Here is a 20,202-nt window from a genome sequence, read left to right as displayed (position 1 = left end):
CTGATGTGGAAATGTTAATCTTGCCTGAAGAGATCTGGAAGACTGCATGGGAGAGATCTTCAGGAGAAGTTTGCAGCTTGTGTCAAGCTGAAAATTGGAATAGGGACTATTTTCAGTCAAAAAGAAACTGAATATGAGCCAGCTTCAGCATGAGCTCACAGCCCAGAAATCAGCCATATACTGATGGAAAGGAACATGATCAGTAGGTCAAAGGAAGTGATTCTGCCCCTCTGCTTGGCTCTCATCAGATCCCACTTGGAGTATTGTGTGCAGTTCTGGTGCCCTCAACATGAGAAGGACATGGTGCTGTGGGAACAAGCCCAGAGGAGGCCACGAGGATGATCAGGGGCTGGAGCACCTCCTGTATGAAGACAGGCTGAGAAAGTTGGGGCTGTTCAGCCTGGAGAAGAGAAGGCTGCGTGGAGACCTCAGAGCAGCCTTCCAGTATCTGAAGTGGGCCTACAGAGAAGGACTCTTTATCTGGGGCAGTAGTGATAGTGCAAGAAGTAATGGGTTTAAGCTTAAAGGGAAGTTCAGGTTATATATAAGGAAGTTCTTTACTGTGAGGGTGGTGAGGCACTGGCACAGGTTGCCAAGAAGTGGTAAATGTTCCATCCCTGGAGGTGTTCAAGGCCAGGTTGGCCTTGGGCAGCATGTTTTAGTATGAGGCATCCCTGCCCATGGCAGGGGGTTGGAACCTGATGGTCTTAAGGTTCTTTCCAACCCAACCCAATCTATGATTAGAGAGACTAAGCCAAATTAGGATTTATTTTTTTTTCCTGCTTGCTCATATTTTCCAAGCTGTCTTGTTCCTCCTTTTTTTAATTCCATCAAAAAGCAGCACAACTTAAAACCGGCTATTTTTATCTTATTCGAAGCCTTATCTGATAGCACCTTCTCATCTGTTCTTTCTAATTGAATGCACTCCTTCCAATTTGTTGTTTGAGTGCTACTTGTACCCATATTCTTAACAGAAAAGCCCAGTGTGAAAGTTAGGTGACAACAATTAATGAAAAATGTTTTTATTCTGAAAGTGTTTTTTCTTCTGGCCTAACTCTTGCCAGGACTCCTTCAGTTTGTAAATGTTTCATAAAGGTGGTGTTAGGGATAAATACTATGTATATTTGAAACATCTACTCCTTCTTCTCCCATTAAATTGAGCTGCAGAATTCAGTTAATAGTACTGGAGGGGTTGGAGGTAGGAGTCTTCTTCCTCCCTTGAAAAATCCCACCCCCTTATTTCTTTAGATCCAGCTGTAAAATTCCTCATATTTTTCTGGCACTGTTACAAATGAGAGATAAATAATAAACAGTTTCTCCCCAGGCATCCAAAGCTACATATATAAATCTATATTAAATCCAAGGTTAATGATTGATTTTCTGTTTTATTTGCTGTGGGGAGCACTTTCTGAAGGAAACCCTGTCTAAGTGGTGAAATAGCTTTCTTCAGAATTTCTTAAGCAAAATGAGACATTAAGTCTTGACCGTCCTATTTTGCAACGTGCAACCAATGCATAGTAAAAGAGAATAAATCACATCTTTTTATGTCTGTCAATTGGAGAAAAAAACAAACCTTTTTATTTATTTTTTTTTCTTTTCCAAAACTGTTTTATATCTGTGACATTCCTAATTTGACTGGTTCTTGCAGAGAAAAGTGCTGTACTTCTCATTAGTACTTTGCAGTTATCCCTTCCCTGGCTAAGGTGGAAGAAGCTTTAAATCATGTGGGAGAATGGGGAAGGGAAAAGAGAAAACAAGCTTTTTGAACCCTGTAATGTAAATGTGCAGACAATTATTCATTATTAACTGCCTGAAGCATCACACCTCTCTCACCTTTGCTGGAATGTCTGAACATTAGGGTAAACAACACACTGCTGTCTTATCATAATGCGGTCTGCTTCACTGCAGCAAGAACTTGTCAGAAACAGATTGTGATGTTGACTTCTCAATAGGAGAAAAAAAGGGCCTAAATTAGACTTCTATAAAAAGAATATTGCATATTTATTTCCACAATAACACCAAGGAAAAACGTTAGTCAAGAAGCAAGCAATTGGGTGAATAAATAAGCTTGTCTTTGTTCTCATCAATTAAGTTATTACATCAGTTGGAAAACCAGTGAATTATAATACAGATGTTTAATGAAACACTGCTGTGCCTATAAGTCAAACTCCTATTTTGTGGTGTGATTTTGGCTGCATAGTTTTGTGTGTGTTAAACCGTATTTATTAGCTGATACCCATTATTATTTTGAGCAAGGTATAATTCAGTTGTCAGGCCCCAGCTCTGGGAAGGAGATTTAATCAGTGAGAGCCCGCTTTGCTGCTGAGCATAAAACAATGCGGGTTTCATGAAGCAATCACACCAGTGTGAAAAAATGGGATTAATTAGTATTGTACAAGAACAGGCAGCATGCTCATTAAAACCTTGTGAGCTGCCTCTTGATAAACTGCCACTTGATAGGGCCGCATTAATGTGACAAGGCAAAGACTTTATTTCCAGAACCTTTCTGATTATATCTCACTTTTAAGTTACCTGAATTGACTCTCTAAGGCTTTTGGAATACAAAGATCAAAATTGAAGCAAGAGATCCCCAAGACACCTGGACAAAGGAGCCATGCTCAGATAGTAAGGCTTCAAAAGACAACTCTTTTTTTGAACTCCCATTCAAACATAAATCAATAGCTGTAGAATGAGGCAGCTCCAAAGGTGGTAAATTTGCATTTACACTCAGCAGGTTGGGCTGGAACTTACTTGACAATTAGCAGCTATCTAATGAATCCCATATAGTTCTGCTCCTATCTGCTTACCAAGAGCTTCATATGTTTGTCAGTACATAAAGCCTTATGAATATTCTTACAGCTTCCAGTATGCCCTGAGGAAAGGGGAGAAAAAGGTAGGCATTTCCAGCTGCACATCTGTTTCTCATAGTTTGGGTTGCCCACTGAAGAACTTAACAGTCACGCATCTTTTTTTTTACCCTTTCTTTTAGAAGCATTCACAAACTAAAAATGTAGAGTCCTACTAGTGGATTTGTTTCTACATGACAAAACATAATAGGAGACATGCCTGAATAACAGCAGTAAACGTTGGATAGGATGTATTTTTGATCTCGTGTGTTATTTTCCTTTAGGCATCATGTTTTATTCCCTCCCGAGTTTGTAGTGGTTCTGATGATTTACTTGCACATAATCTTGGCTTTTTTTTATTTAATTCCTTTTCCTTTCTGTGAATTAGTAGCTATAATGAAATTATATCTGAAATTTAATAGTTAACCAAATCTATCAGCTGTTTCATGATTCATAGGTGCTCCAAGATGCTGACTTTCCATGTAGCTTTAGCTGACATTGTATGTAAGGCAATTGTAATGCAATAGAGTTACCTGTCAGCATATATTTGTAGGTGTGGAAAATGCCACTCAGAGAACAGAGATCTCGTATTCCCTGAAGCTTTTCCCAACTATTTTATTTTTAAGTAAAAACATCTTGTTAAAACTCAACACCCTATTAAAATAATGCTATCCACCACGAAGTCAGAGTATTCAGTTACCAATTATAAATTGTTTGCAACTGTACAGGTGTAATCCCACCCAGAGCTACCAGTGAAAGGCATCACACTGGAGGCAAGGTAGCTGAGCTACATAGATATGGATAAGTGCAATGCTTTACAAAGTGATGTGTTGCAATATTATTAATTTAAACCCTTAGATTTCATTGTTGTGATCTGGGCTACATGATGCAATGCAAGATGACAGCCATTGAATTAATAGAAAATGGGATTCATCTCTTGAAATTTCACACAAAATAGAAGCAGGAGACAGACAAAATAAAGGGAGATGGATAGACAGACTGATAATACCACTAATACTTTGAAATTTTAACAGAATGGGTGAGATTATTTTAAAACATTAATGGTATTTATCAACAGTGTGATAGCAGGGGGAAAAAAAAAATCATGCTCCTTCCCTCCCTCCCTCTCTCTCTTCTTCTTTCTCCCTTTCGTTGATTGCTTTGTTGAGCAAGTCAGTGAATATTTTACACTTTGTTTCTTTTATTTTAGCAAATGAACTGCCTCGAGCTAATGTAGTGTAAGTGGAAATTTCAAGCACCAATGTCTACTGCATGATCCAATAATAGGAACTTTCTTTCCCTCCTTGCTGCTACACTGTGTTACAGAGCTAACTCCCCAATGCCTCCAGGTAGTCACATGCCTGATTTATGATTATAAACTATAGCTCTGGAAGAGGTTAGCTAGGTACTTTAAATCATTGCTTTTCCTCTAATGAACTGGGGTCAGAGGGAAAGTACAGTATGCAACAGCTTTATCTGGTCGTTACTTATGTCCTACATGCTTACTTCTCCATGTTTTTTGGTTGTGATAGTGTTTTTATGTAATTTTAATTGCTAAAGTTATTTTAGTAAATCATGTTACTGAAAATTTAGTGAAATAAGGTTTTGTGCTGTTATTTATCATTCATCTTGGTGCAAATTGGAGCCAGGCATCTATTTCAAATGTGGCATGGACAGCATCAAAACAGATAAAGAGAAGATAAAGATAGATAACACCTACCTAGTACAAGGGGTGGTGTCTTTTCCCATTAACATTATGCTGTAATGTTGAACTCTGTTCTTGTCTGATATCTGTATCAAACCATTGTACCAGTATCTCAATAGAATAAGACATGTTAAAGATGCCTGAGATATGCAAATATAGTAATATTCAATATATTGTCCACAGTGTGGAGATTGATTTCAGACTAATGTTATTAACCCGTCTGAGAACTCATGGAAGTGTGGGATTATTGTGTAATCTCAAGGTACCCCCTATGCAGATTAGTTTTGAACATATAGGACTTACTCAGCAGGTCACCCTAAGTCTTACTGACCTTGACAACAGTGCTAGGTCATATTTTTATATAAATAAACCTTTTTCAGGCAATTTTTTTTCCAGTGGATTCAGTACAGAAAGACTTGTTCTGGTACAATGCCTGTTAAACAATTTGTACTTCAAAGTCCTTTATTTATAATCATCTAAAAGACATTACTAGTTGACTTTCTGTGCCACTCACTAGCTTAATGGAGTATAAGACACTTAATGCATGCTCACACAACTCTTGTCATTCAAGTGCATCAAAGCAACTGATCATGTCACCTTCTTCATAAAGCAACCCATGGTTTGGAATTAGAGAGATAAAATTCTTCCTGTCAGCAGCTCTTCATATCAGCAACTCAAAACCATGATTTGGTACTAAAAGCATCTCTCCAGTAGCCTTGCACCTCTGCAAAAATATTAAACTTTGTCTATCTGTACCTATAAGGATTTCTAAGCAGAACATGAAAGGTTATTTTAATAATCTAGTAGTATTTGCATGTGACTTTCTTCTGTCAGCTAGAGCTTCAGGCAACAGAAGTGTGTGGGTCTGGTTCTTGCCTGTTCTTTCACATCAGAGGTCCGACTTTGATAGGAGCTATACACAATCCACTATAATACCTGAACTATTGTATAGACTTGTTACTTAGCTAGTTATTCCCTCATCATGTACTGTTGAACGTTGCTGCCAACATAAAGTTTGTCCCTTTTGAGCAGCATCCTGTTTTTTCAGACCATGTCTGAGTTGTCATGATCATTTTAGATTCTGATCTTGTCTTCCAGCGTACTCACAATTTGATGCTGTCTGCAGATGTAATAAGCATAATCTATTCTGTCAATGAGGTCACTAATGAAAATATTGAATAGTACCAACCCCAGTCCCCTGTGGAGCCTCACTTCGTACAGCCTCCCATTCTAGCCATGAACCTTTGCTAAATACTCTAAGTAACAGTTTTGAAACTGATTTTCTATTCACCCTAGTATTGTTTTATCTGAACAATGTTTCCTTAGCTTTACAAGATCTTTTACAGCAATCAGAAAGTTAATGACACCTATTGCTTTCTGTCCACAAAATCTCCATCCTTGTAGAAGAAAATTAAATTGGTTCAACGTTCAGTCTTCAAGAACAAAATGTCCAACTCTTCAGCATGTTATCATTACAGAATACAGATAATTTGTTGCAGAGATTTACCAGAAATTTAGAAGGAACTCCTTTATGATATCTTAGTTAGTTGGTTTTCCCATTTCTTAGACTTCTGTTTTGTCATTTCACCCATTCTTCAATATTTTCCAAGACTAACTATTAATACTATTAAGCTTTAGTCTTTTAAAAAACAGGGGATGGGGTAGAAAGGACTGCAAAGCAGGCAAATGAATTGAAAAGATCTTAATTCTCCAGATATTTTCTAACCTTTCTTATCAAGGACAATAACCTTGTGGTGAAACTCTCTTCATACTGCAACCCATCCCCAAAAAGGTAATAAATACGTAGGCCATCCTGAGGACATCTGCCGATGGCTTTCTCTACCTTTTGAGTTGAAGCAAGTTCAAAAGTTAGCACAATCCAACTTCACTTGGACTTCCTTTCACTTAATTAGAGCGATTTCTTCTTATGGCTGATGTTGTTTGTATCTCATTTTGTACCATAGGTTTTCTTACTGCATACCTTGGACCTTGCCTGGACAGTTAGAATCTCTTATTAGCTTTGGAGTGTGAGCCTTCCATTCTCCCATAAAAAATTTTGTGCACCTGATCTTTCTGTGTTAGCAATTCAGGGAGGTTCATTCCACCAGTGACAGGTCCATCTGTAACTACCGTCTTTAGAACAACCCAGAGCACTTGCTCCTGGAGGCTGAGCATCCTTATTCACTGTCTGCTATTTCTTTCATTCCCCCCCACCAGTTTCTGATATAAATGTTGGAGACAGGTACTAGGGTTGCTTGGACCTGAATTTGATTCAGTAGTATTTGTGCCAATCTGCTGGAAAAGGGCAAATTCTCAAGAGGTGCTCTTTCTCCCACCTTAACTCTTGTCAGGTGGTGGGCTGACACATTGCACTCCTTCAGAATTACTGCTCTTCCATCAAAGGTTCAATCTGGGCCCTCTGTGTAGCAGGGTGAAATATTTCTCTACTGTAAATCACATAGTACAGAGAGAATCCTCAAGTTGTTTTCATGCACAATCATACAGGAACCTAATTTTCTGTGATGGCTGCTTCAGTTATTGCATCACAAAAATTTCCCACTATGGAGCAGTAGGTTTCATTCATTTCATCTCCACATATAAATAAGGATTGTGACTGGAATAGGTCATGAGAGTTACTCCTGAGAAAACCACATATCACATTATCCGTGAAGAAAATGTGTTTTAAATTGCATTCTTCTAAATACATCTTGGTTGCTGCATAGTTCATTTCTGAGCATGCTAGATGGCATTCTTAACACCACCGATGCAGCACAGAAAATGATGGTTCAAAATGCTTATAGAATCCTAGAATAATTTAGGTTGGAAGGGATTTCTGGAGGTCATCTAGTTAACTTGGGGAAGGTATGAGTTGATGCTTTAGAACTGTAACATACTCCCAAGATTAGATTAATAGGAGCGTTAAAGTTTGCTGAAGTGACAGAACTCTTTTGGTATGCCATCAAAATCAATAAGTTATGTAGTTTACAGTAAGAAACTTATGAACATTTCAGTTCACTTTGCTCTATATGCACTTGTGAGGAAAAAAAGGTCCATTTAGATAGACATTCCAAACGGTAACTCCCAAACCTCAAATTATTCATTATTTTTCACCATCTTTGAAATATGCTTGCTTGCATGGACTAAAAAATAATCATAGAAGTTTTTCAATATACTCTTGATATCAGCTGACTGTCTGTCATCACAATGGAAGGAAGATGGTGGAAGATTGTGTGTGTGGACAAAGCAAAAGAATAGACAATTAAGTGTACTTTCTGTCTCCGATTTGTCCGGTGTGTTTAGAGTGTTTACCTTTGAGATTTTACCTCTGAAGCTGCCCAGTTATCTCGTATAACGTGTATTGGATTCCACCTGATCATGGAAGAGTGTGATCAATGCTTGGAGGGACCTTTTTTCTAGTTTTCTGAGACTATGCTCCCCAAGGCTGTTCTATGTGAGAAGGACTGGCAGAAGCATTAACTTGAATTAAGCTCTGAACAGCATGATGCCTTGTTCCCACAGGTTCTCTAGGCAAGCCAAGCAGAGAAGAGCCAACACTTTGAAGAACTTGGAAAAGGGGAGGATTACTTCTGCATGCATCCACAGTGCCAAAGAAGCTTCTTCTGGGTGTATATGTAGGTGCTGACTTCCACACCTGGGTCTCAGGTAGGGTGTCTTGTGATTAAATATTTGGGGCAACAAGTAAAAATTGTTAGGAAAAATTTAAAAGGTGTTCAAGTCTGGCAATCTTCAGCAGCTGTCATGTGTATTAATCTGGTGCTCTTCTTAAGAAGAAATCCTTGTGATAAGTATTTGAAAGCAGTTGAAGGAAACCATCCAGAATTTTAACCACTCTTGAGTACATAAGCTAGAGAATGGAGTTGGGTTTCACTGTCATATTTTGCAGCTGATTTTACACCATTAAGTTTAAGTAAATTTAAAAATTGAAGCTGTAATCTGTACTTTAATATTGATATAGTCCCTGGCATTTTGACCTTGCCAATCAGCCAGAGTATTTCAACAGCTATCAGCAGGATAATTCTCACATGGTTGCTGCAGAATTAAGCATGTTAAAGGACTATTCACTCATTTCTGGAATGTCAGGAGTTGGACATCTCAGTAAAGTATGTTGTCTTCAAGTAGAATGACTCATCTGGTGCAGTCAATGCTTCTAGATTTTTATTGACAATACATTTTAATAAATAATAATTAAAAAACACAAAACAAATTGTTCTGCAGCATAGTATTACCAAGCTAAGGGTGCTAAAGGAACTTAGAAATTCATATACAAATACTCAAACAACAGGCTTAGGCCCATGATAGTGTTTGTACTAGCAGTCAAAATAATCGCCAGGTGATTAAGGTCTTCCGTAACAACAAAATTCACTGTGGATCTCCTGGGCTATGAAGGGGATCCATTCTGCCTGTGTTTTGAATAATAAGGGGGCTGGTGATGCAATATGTATTCTGGAACACTTTGTCCATGTTATCAGAATGCTCACAATGCCAGAGTTACGGGGAATATATCATCATCCATAGACTGGAGTTTATACAGAATATTGCTGTGCCATAGGATCCCTTTATCTACATTCTAGATGGCCTGACAATGACTCCCCAAATGCCTGAAGCCAATTTAAAAAGGATACTAAGAGCACTCTAATAGCTGAAGTTATTACTACTAAAGGGTAAATCAATGCTGTGTGTGTTCCAAGAAGGAAGAGCAGGTCCAAATGAGCTTTGTCTTAATGGAAAGAGTATTTTAGCCAAATTCTTTGTATGTGGAGGCAGATTCTACATGTGTGGCACCGTATTCTGCAGTTGGAGCTATTGGCCTCCCTTTTTCTGTAGTGAAAGGTGAATTTGCTTATCTTGGGACAAGCCTGCACTGATGCTATTCTTTCCTGGTGAATACTTAAACCTCTAGTTTTGCTAGATAAGGATTGAATGTGAACCAAAGCTGGGCTGTGTATGCAAAGCAAATATGTGAGGAGCAAGAGGAGGGGCAGAAGAATGTAATGCTGCATCCTCATCTTGCCCTTCTGGGTGATGCACCAGGCTGGTGCAGCCCAGAGGAACTCAGTCCCTACCAGTCTTCTCCTTTCTCTCTCTTGCTAGCCTTACCTCCTAGTCTTTGGGCTCTGATGCAGTACTATGCCATTTCTACTAGCAAATATTTATTCCTAATTTTAGCAGTGATGAATAGATCTGTCAGGCACTTCTTGTGGATTGTATGCTAACGTGCACCAAAAATATGAGTTGAGGTCGTGGGCTGTGCCTAGTTCTAGGGCGTAGGTTTTCTCACCCTTGATTTATATACAGCAATCTTCTGACAGTGGCTTTAGTCAAAGGGGATGTAAATCTTCTAATTTCTGCTCATCTTGAACAGATTGTGCACTCTGAATACCATGGATTTTTAGAGATTACTAGTGGGGGCCCAGTTGAGGATATGATCCTCTGTCTTTACCTGCCTCCAGTTATCCAGAGATAATCAGATATTAGAGAAGGTTGGAAATTTGTCTCCTATTAATAATTAAAAAAAAAAGTGATAAAAGACTCTGATCTTGCCAGTGTCATAAGTAATGTCACTTAGTAAAGTGACTGGCACTAGCTGTAGGCTCAGATATGCCAATTATAATTAAAGCCATTATTTTCAAATATAGTTCAGTTTATTCCTGGAGAAAAGTAAAGAGAATTTTAGAGTGACAAATCTCACTGGAAAATGCAAACTTGACAAAAAGGCTGTGTTTTTTGACTACCTGTAATAATCTGATATCAGGCTTGAAATGAATACTATGTTAAAACATGTATTTAAAATGAGTGTTGACCAACCTAACATACTGTACAACATTAGAATATGTATGCGCCTGTCAGAATCATCTTGACAAAGCAAAAGACAACTTACAAGGCAGAAATGACACTTAGTTCCTAGAGAAACAGCTGTCAAACATCTGTAGTGTGGCTTTCAGAAAGGTACCGAACCATTAGCCATTGCAAATTTGATGCTCATTCACAGTTTTCTGGAAAGGTAACCAAACTGTCATCTAATTTCATGATCTAAGACCAAAGATAGTGCTCTGAAAAAAAACAACCAGGCAGTGAAGATGTATTCGGGTTTTTTTTAGGCAATTTTTGGGGGTTGATTATTTACTTACAGCAAAGTACAGATAACGGTTGTCTTCTGTAAAGCTGTATAACACCCTGAGACACCAGTCAGCCTTGGTGGGTTTCTTTCTTAAAATGAATGGGATTCTTGGAGATGACTGGGAGAATATAAAATGCAGACACAGAGTAGCTCCCGTGAGCAGCAGCTCATTCCTATGAAGGCAGCTTTAATCTTGGGACAAAAGTGACAAGAAACGGAAGGTATGCACTACATCAGGAAATCTCCCAAATGCTCCGAACCCTCTACCCCAGGGTATGTCCCAGCAGAACACGCTGTTTGGGGCTGTAGTTGTTCTGAAGATGCAGCCTCTGTCATTGGCAACCTAGAACTGAAGGTTAACTGGCAGGTGATGAAACAGAAATTTTGTCACTGACCTTTGCCTGCTGTTGAGTACTCCAGCCCTGCTCAAATCCAGTGGTAGTTAGTGTTTCTCTTATTCTGGCCGCCTTTTAGCTCCATTTGCACAAGGTGATGGCACATTTGTGCTCTCAGGCATTTGTTCAAATGCCTGCCCTACTGCTGGCTACCAGAGATTACCCTGAAAACCGACTACGGTGCAGCGATCTGAGGTCTGATGTTAAGACAAAGTATAGATTCAATTCCTGCTTGCACTGCAGGTGACTGGGATCTAGGCAAGAAAAGTTGCTGTAGCTGAATTTTTTTCATTCTTGTCTACTGCATTGGGCAGCTATTTTGTCATTACTGGCAGTCTTAAAATCTTGGCTTTGTTTTCTGCCCTGTAATCTGGTGTTGATGTCCTTTATGTTCCCAAACCCTCTGCTTAAAAGTGTTTCCATTTGATATGATTAATAGCTCTTGCGAGTGATCTCTATTAAGGACTCAAAGCTCAATTTCAAATATTTTTGTGGCACTTCTGGTGGGCCTTGCTGGGATAAATTAAGCCTATTTTTCTCCTGATTGCTTCGTTGGATCTCTTTGTAACTTCACCTTGTATTCCTTTCTGTTCAATACTTTTCAAAGTACTGAGAGTTTAAAGAGGTACAATAAATCCCAGATCAGTTTTTAATGACCATGGTAAGCCTGCTTGTAATATGTCAGTAAGCTGAGCCTAAAAGCCAACGGGGAATAGGCCATTTCTGCCTTAGTAATTGCCTCCACAGAAAGATTTATAATGTCATTATCTGAATCTACAAGAAATAACTCATAGAGCTGAAATACCCTAAAAAAATATTACAATTCTCTTAAAATCTAGTCATTCATAAATGCTAAATCATAAAACTTTTTCCAAGATGTTTTATGTTAAAAATAAAACACAGTCAAAATATAAATGTACTTTTCTTAATCAGATTCTTTGTTCTTTATGTATCTGTTTTCCGTGCTGTAACTTGGGCAGAGGAATGGTGCAGTGCACAGCCCAGATCTAGCACTGCGCTGCTGAAAACACAAATGAGTGCTGAAAAACCACAAAGAGGAAGAGCATTCCCAGTCATTTTTCTTTATTTGCGTGTGATTCCAGGGGGGAAAAGGGTTAGTTAGCACTGCAATAAAATTAATTTTAGCAATAAAAATCACTCCCCTCCTTTCTCTTTCCACTATTTTTCCATGAAAAGCCACACTAAATATCCTGATAAATGTACTGCGGTACTGGTTTAAGCCATTTCAGCCGGCTTCCTTTGCCCTTAGCATTCCCCAATCAGAAGATATCATTCATTTCTTTCAAAAAGCAGGAAATGTACTCTTCAGTTTGCCTGGTGTTTAATAAAGTGCTAGAATTACCATAGCTACCCTCATCTTCTGATGCTTTAATACACTGTGAGATTTATACTAATTTCAACCAGACTATATTCTTCAGTATAGAAAGCTTGTACACTTAAAGGGCACTGTCAGTGTGCTTTTTAATCATGAGCTTCTATAAGCGAGGACTCGATTTCTATTTCCCTGAAGATTTTTAATTGTTTTACTTTTTCTTTTCTCATTTGTTGTTTGTCCTGTGTCTGTCTGAGCTTTATTGTTGCTTCTGGGTGGTTTTGCCATGGCTTTTTTATTATTACTTTTTATTCATTGTTTAAATAAATATTATTCACTGACATCTCTGGAGATGTGTTGTAATGCAGTTGCTTTAACTCAGTCAAGTGAGTCCTAAAATCAGTGAAAGGTTTTTAGTTTGATGTAGTCTGATTTTAATCTGAAGTTCAAATTAAACTTTTCCAGGGTCCAATATCTGCTCTTAGACAGCAAATTATAGAGGCTAACACCCTTTTAAAGTGTGGCAGTTCTGTTTATTAACTTGAATAGGTCCAGGATTTCATACACTTCAGAGCACAGACATGTCTATATGTAATAAATTATTATTCATTTCTTGTGAGCATCATGAACTTTTGGGTTCTTTGCTTCAAAGAAATGAGCTCCCTGAAACAGAAATTATTTACCAGTCAGGGCACTCTGGTCATCATTATATCAAATTGAACCTAAGAGGTTTGTGAGAACAATGCTGACAGAGGTGTTTCCTGATTTTAAAAATGATTTATAAGCAAACAAATGTGTGCTTCTGCCTCTGGATATGTGTATCCAATTCTTATCAATATTAGTGAGAATATTCCTTTACCCAGAGATAAAAATACATTGTAATACACCTATCATCTGTGACCCTCTACTGTATGCCTCGTAGCTTTACTTCTAAATCCTTCCCTGATTTCTGAGGCAATGTGATGTGTGCTTTTCAGCACTGAACTCTGTGACAACTAAATGAAACTGGAGTTTTGGAGTGGTCTGTCTTAAGTTGATGTGTTTATGAAAGAAAAAGAAAAAAAGTCAGGTCTTCTTTGAAAGCTCTTTTTTTCCTGCACACTGAATACAATCAGATTTATAATTTGAAGTAAACTTGATTCATTGTTGATCATTCGGCTTTTAAACCTAATCGGAATTGAGATCAGAGTATAGCAACTAAAATAAAAATCCTTGCACTGAAAAGCCTGTGGAAAAAAAAATGCAGTGGATGCAAGGTGACAGTCTGGACTGAGCTGTCTTGGGCCACATCCTTAAATGGGAGGAGTACAAATTCACTTCCATCAGGATTGTTGATAATAGGATTGTAGGAGATAGAACCTAACCACAATGAAGGATGAAAGAATATTGAAATATTCTTTTTGCTCCTTCTGTTAGAAACTCATCCTATAAGAACCCGGGTGAAATAATGAATTGAGGTTGGTTAGGATTAGTCTCAGGTTATTCACTTGGTGCCATGCTTCTTCACTATTGTATGTAGCAAATGTTTCCTGACAGGCTAACTAGGAATAATAAAAGGATAAAGGACTCTGGTGACATACTGAATGTTACAATTGTTATTCCTGTCCTCTAAATGTGGTTTACCTTTGGCAGTGTCAGAGGCGACTATTCCCAGAGCCCAGGCAAATAGAAAGATGAGCTGCTGGGGGATAAGTGTGCTCACAGCTGCTGTGCTCAGTGCTGCTGTTGTTAGTACTGCAGTGTCTGCCTGTGGGGAGTCCTCTTAAAGTTTATCAGACTGTGCAAGTGTAAAGTGTGGAGCTTGTTTCTTTGCAGAAGTTATTTGGGAGGGGAAGAAGAGAAAGAATAGTTTTTTATGCTTATTCATTCACCTGTTGTGAAAATCATTACTCAGTTAACTGTTTCATTCCTTTTTTAAGATGTATTTTTCCATGGGGTCTTTAAAAGAGAATTAGCCACTGTTTAAGTGATGAACTTAACTGGCAGCTTTACTGATCCATTAGCAAGTTTGGATCCAAAACATCTCCTGAAGTTGGACTGCTGACTCAATGCACACTAGCAAGTGTGAAGGCGTGAGTGTTCACTTCTGTCTTGAGGTAGATACACATACTGGCTTATGTGCAAACTTGTTTCTTCTGCAGCTAACATAAGAACTTGGACATATGTATTATGCAGTTGTTACCTTAAACCAAAATACTTTTCCTTCTCATAAGATGTACTGTGTGATTTCTAACCAGTGGGCAGAGGATAAGGCCTGCCTTATATTCCAAGCTCATGCTACTGATAGTTCTCTTCAATGCCATCCCCTCTTTCATCGAAGGAAGTGAGAGTTGCAAGCACAAGTCCTAGATCAGAAGTCTCTGATGGTAAAGGTGGTATCTTGCCTTAGCAGCATGTTCTTCATCAAGTAAGGAAAATGTGGCTCCTCTTGGAAATTACTGTTGTCATTCCACATAGCTTCAAAGAGAATGACAACTCCAGAGCACCTCAGCACCCATGGTGTCTGTGCAAGAAGACAGTGCACATGTCAGAACAGCTGATGAATGCTGTCATAGCATTTAAGTAAAAACTTTTATTTTTACCGAAAATAAAAGCTGTTGAATTTAGTAAATTGCATCACTGTTAGTGCTGTGAGGAAATGCCTTGGTCTGTACAACTAGAGTAATTAATTATGGGTGAGAAATCTCATCATGAGAAATGGAAAAAGGACTCTAATAACTAATAAGCATACGGTCAATTAATTTCAGGTTTCTCTGAAGAGGATGGTTCTAGGAGGGAGGCAGCTAAGAAGTTGCTTGTTGGAAACATTTAAGCTAGAAAGGAAAGCTAGAGACAGGCAGACCCTTACAGGGAAGGGCAGACAGTGCACATGCTAAATTCCTTTGCTGTTATGGGTCCTACACAGTTAACATAAGTTTGTTGTTCTGCATTCTTTTTCATTGTATCACATGTGCAAAAACTTTAGGCGAATAGTTTCAGGTTAAATAATCTTTGAATTATTTAGAAACCATGCCTATGCTCTGGGTAGTTTAAGGACCTTATTTCTATCTCTGGCTTCTAATTTTGCATGCAACTTTTCACTCTCAAAACCAACTGCACCAACAGAACTTGAGTTTGGATAAATTGCTCCCATATTGGCCCATGTGTAATGTATGCTAATGAAATATAAGTGTACAGGTCAAAAGAGAAATATTTAATGGGAGTGTTTACCAGGTGGTGATGGGAACGGAGAGCGCAGAATATACCAAGACAGAGTAGTTAGTGAATCTGTCATACACATAAATCAGCCACACTCCCTCTGCATTTCTAATTGTCTCCCTAAAAAGGTTTTAGTCAACCCTTTAAAATGATGATCACACAAATGCATTTCTATATCTCTTGTTTGCTTTTAGTTATGCAAATTTGTTCAAAAGAAACAATGTACTCAGAGTGCTCTAAAATTTTTAAAACCTACAGATGTTTCTGGTGTGAGATAACATGGAAAAAAAGTAAAAATAAGTTAATGCTCTCCAGCAAGATATGGGAATGTACTGGTTTGGGGTTCAAGGCTGGATCCAGGTATAAGTAAAATAGGGCATTGGTCAGGGCAGTAATGAGGGTTGGGGAGAGTGACAGTATTATAGTCTGGGTTTATGATATTCTTCAGGGATCCCATTTCAATAGTAGCTTACCAGGAGTGAACCGAGTTATATTGACTGAAGCCTGCTTTCATCTGTGCAATATGTTTTTTTTTTCCATAGAACCCCAGTCTAGTTTGGGTTGGAAGGGACCTTAAGATCATCCAGTTCCAGCCCCCTGCCGTGGGCAGGGATGCCTCACACTAGATCATGTCGCCCAAGGTTCTGTCCAACCTGGCTTGGAACACTGAGAGGGCTGGTGCATTTACCACTTATTTCGGCAACCTGTTCCAGTGCCTCACCACCCTCTCAGTAAAGGACTTCTACCTTATATCTAACCTGAACTTCTCCTGTTTAAGTTTTAACCCATTACCCCTTGTCCTATCACTACAGTCCCTAATGAAGAGTCCCTCCCCAGCACCCTTGTAGGCCCCCTTCAGATGCTGGAAGGCTGCTATGAGGTCTCCACACAGCCTTCCCTTCTCCAGTCTGAACAGCCCCAACTTCCTCAGCCTGTCTTCATATGGGTGATGCTCTAGGCCCTTATCATTCTTGTGGTCTCGTCTGGACTTGCTCCAACAGCTCCATGTCCTTATGTTGAGGGCACCACAACTGTACACAATACTCCAAGAGGGGTCTGACAGGAGCCAAGTAGAAGAGCAGGATCACCTCCTTCGACCTGCTGGTCAAAGAGATGCCTGGAAGGCATCATCATCATCATAATTATTCAATGAATTTCTCTAAAAATGCCAATTGAAATGAAGTTTTCAGTGTCCCCAGGTTACTTTTGAAAAGGCAAATTAACTCTCTAAACTTGGGTTTAGCAACAGTGGCCAGAGCAATGATAAACAGCTTTGGAAAACCTGGAACTTTCTTCTGTGGGTAAATATTGTCTTTCACTGCTTGGGTATTCAGCAAGCAGCTGCCACCCTGGGGTAGTGATCCTAGTTTTGGCTTCATACAAGCAATGCTGTACTTGAAAAAGAAAAGACTGTTGTATGGTCTGTCACTGTGCAGGGCATATATCTTGGAAGAAATCTTGTTAGGCTTGGAGGCTCTAAGATTAGGCATAAAGCTTTCAGTCAGGATCTTGTGTATTTGACCTTCACACTTGTCTTTCACAGCTGTCACTACAGTAAATTCACAAGAATTAAACTGAGCACAGCTACTGCTGTATTTAGAGATGCAGGTAGGGACAGGCTTCAGGAGACATCTCTGCTAGCTTTCTTGAGTGGCACATTCATGCCCACCAACCCATCAGCATAGAGAGATGGATCTTGCATCAGTCTGAGCTTGCCAGTGTAGAAATGCCTCTTTACCTGATTGTGGTGTATAGCATTAAGAGCCAAATTTAAGCAACATGTCTGGAGGCTTAGATTGCTTTCAGTGTGCTGAGCCTATACTTTAGCTTGAAAAGGGCCTCGGTATACCTGGCATCTTCCACAAGCACTAAATTAACACACATATACTGAAGAAGGATGTAAAAATCAAAACTCTGAGTATGATACAGTCATCTTATAGAGTTCTGCATTGCCCTAAATCCACTTAGAGAGCTCATGATCATGTCACTGGGCACTATATGGCCCATCATTTGTCAGACCATTTAAATTCAGTGGCTTAGCACTTAGTCTTTTGGAAAACATCCTGATTTACAGCACTGTAGAGCTGATTAAAAAGTCACTCGTTAAAAAGGTATCTTTTATTATAATTGCTAAATATTTTTTGGTGTGGTTAGTAGGTTTCACCTTTAAAATGATGTATGTGTGCTGGCTCTTCTCCCAAGCTGTTGAGTCAGAGCCACTGCACTGGCACTTAGATTTGTACTGAAGTGGCAGAGCCTTTGCAGTGCTTTGCATTTTCACATGCTTTCTTTTCTCAAGTAGAGGAATATCAGCATATTCTTTTGGACAGGGTAGAATTTGGATAACTGGCTCTCACTCCCAGGTACCAGTTTCCTTTCTAAACTGGGGGAAGCTATTTAACCCTTCCCCTTCATAATAGCTGGAATTGAACCTGTCATAAAATATCCCATAAGTCCTATATTAGAAAACCATTACACAACTTCCAGCCATTTGGTGATTGTAGAATTTAATTTGCCAAACACCATGAAGGTCTTCTTACAAATAACTACTTGCAACTAGACCATCTTTAAGGTCCCTTCCAACCTAAACCATTCTATGGTAATAATTATAACAATAATTATAGGAAAAAGAGAGAGGAATAAAAGCCAAGATAGACAAGTGATGCACAATAAAACTGCTCACCACCTGCTGACCAATGCCCAGCCTGTCCCCAAGCAGCGATCGGTGGCTCCTGGCCAACTCCCCCAGTTTCTATGCTGAGCAAGATGTGGTATAGAATATCCCTTTAGCTAGTTCAGGTTCTGCCTCTGCTTCCTCCTGGCTTCTTGTGCCCCTCCTCACTGGCAGAGCATGAGACTGAAAAGTCCTTGGCTTAGAGTAAGCGCTACTGAGCAACAGCTAAAACATCAGTGTGTTATCAACATTGCTCTCATGCTAAAGCCAAAACACAGCACTGCACCAGCCAAAACCAGAACAGAGGATCACAAGATGACTAAAGTCATTTGAAAGAGCAAATCCAGCCAGGACAATGACTGCCTGGAAAACAGACCAGTTGCCTGATCTGTTTCAGACATACAAGAAGGAGACAATCTGCTTTGAAAAGTATGGATGAGATCTGAGGGCAATCAGGAACCAGTCTATCTGATAGGACTGAATCTGGGTTTCTAGGAGGGTTTCATGTCAGGGTACATCCCTAAAGAAGCAATTTCTTAGCTGAGCTGGCATTTTTCACTCATTTCAACTCTTGACTTGAAGTCTGCAGTCAGCCCTACAATATCATCTTGAGAGTAAGATACTGCTTTTCTAGCAGAACAAAAGAACCATTAATGACACCAATTAACCAGTGTAATTCTCATTTACACCTCTTTATTACCTTCCACACACAGTATGTGATACATTATACATCCCATTAATTGTTAACATACACGCAAGTCAAGATCTTTTATTATACTGGGTCATCTATCATTGATACAGAGATATAGATATTTTATAGCTGAGCCAACTAACACTACTGTAGAGCAGAATCTATAACCACTTTCACATCAAATCTGATTGTGTTATTAAGCCCTTTAGAAGTGCTTTGAATGTAATTTGGCTTCACTAGAATGGATTTTATAAAGGGGAACAAAGAAGTGGGATTTGGGGGAAGCTGTATTCATATTGTGGGTTTAAAAATATATTGATATGATTTTTCCTGTTTTAAAGCTAGAGGTGGAGCATTGTTCTTTTGCACTGTGAATTCCAGTTATGCAACAAGCATATGAGTTTTCTTTTAATTAACTAAAAACATAGAGGAATTAGCGAAGGGGCAGCATTTAAAGGGAATCTAGGTGGGAATAATTTTTTTAAGTGCCAAAGATTTTACATTTTCAAAGGACAGAAAAAATCAAAACTATAATGCAAGAAGTATAACATACTTGCTCATTCCCAGCAGAACTCCAGTTATCAATGGGCTACATATTGCCCACAACTATTGACATTATTTAAAATGCTGAAGCTTGCTTTACATGCCCAGGTCATACGGCTGTTCTTGCATACCCTGATCTTAAATTCCAAACGTATTTTTCTCTCTTCTTGCTTTGTAAGAGACCTCCACAGCCAATTGAAAATTTCTTTGCTCTCCAGAGGAAACATGAAATTACATACTCAGGCTGTGTTTCTATTTTCTACTTCTGACCTCAGATTTGATTCCTGGTTTCTCTTAGTATGCATAGTTAAACCTGCAAGTGTTGTAGCCAGCACTCCTTGTCTTGGGTCTTGAAGCCCTTGTAGGTACTGCAGCAACCTGCTCTGCAGGGTGAGCAGAGGGGCTTGTCAGTGCTGAGAAGGGGCTCTGTGTGCTGCTCCTTTGCTACCACTGCAGCTGGCCGCCGTGTCCCCACCAACGTAGAGCTCTGCTGATGAATGCTTATGCTCCATGCTGCGATACGGGAGCACTAACGGACCTCGTCTCCCAGCCAGGACCGATGTGCTGCTGCCAGTCCCCCAGGGAGCTGCAGCACAGGAGCACTCGTGCAGAATGATTTTTGGAAGCGGCTAACAACACTATTGCTCCTCAGCTGAGCCTAGAGACTAACTGGGCGAG

The 20,202-nt window shown here is 39.2% G+C and overlaps 1 long non-coding RNA gene across 4 annotated transcripts in view; it reads left to right on the top strand.

Moving 5' to 3' along the window:
- LOC133262520 (uncharacterized) overlaps positions 1-20,202 on the top strand; it is a 169,950-nt gene that overhangs the window by 68,730 nt on the left and 81,018 nt on the right. For 3 of the 4 annotated variants that reach the window (XR_009741332.1, XR_009741335.1, XR_009741334.1), the window contains exon 5: positions 8,071-8,214. This is a non-coding gene — a long non-coding RNA (uncharacterized LOC133262520). Of the gene's footprint in view, positions 1-8,070; positions 8,215-10,670; positions 12,760-20,202 lie in introns of those variants that run through there. The other variant, XR_009741333.1, reaches the window with a different exon arrangement.

This window comes from Pezoporus flaviventris, unplaced genomic scaffold, assembly GCF_033815535.1.
Source record: "Pezoporus flaviventris isolate CSIRO_AGI_PZ_B2104156 unplaced genomic scaffold, CSIRO_AGI_Pfla_v1 ptg000213l, whole genome shotgun sequence".
Classification (NCBI taxonomy): Eukaryota; Metazoa; Chordata; class Aves; order Psittaciformes; family Psittacidae; genus Pezoporus; species Pezoporus flaviventris.
This window is presented reverse-complemented; position numbering and strand designations above follow the sequence as displayed.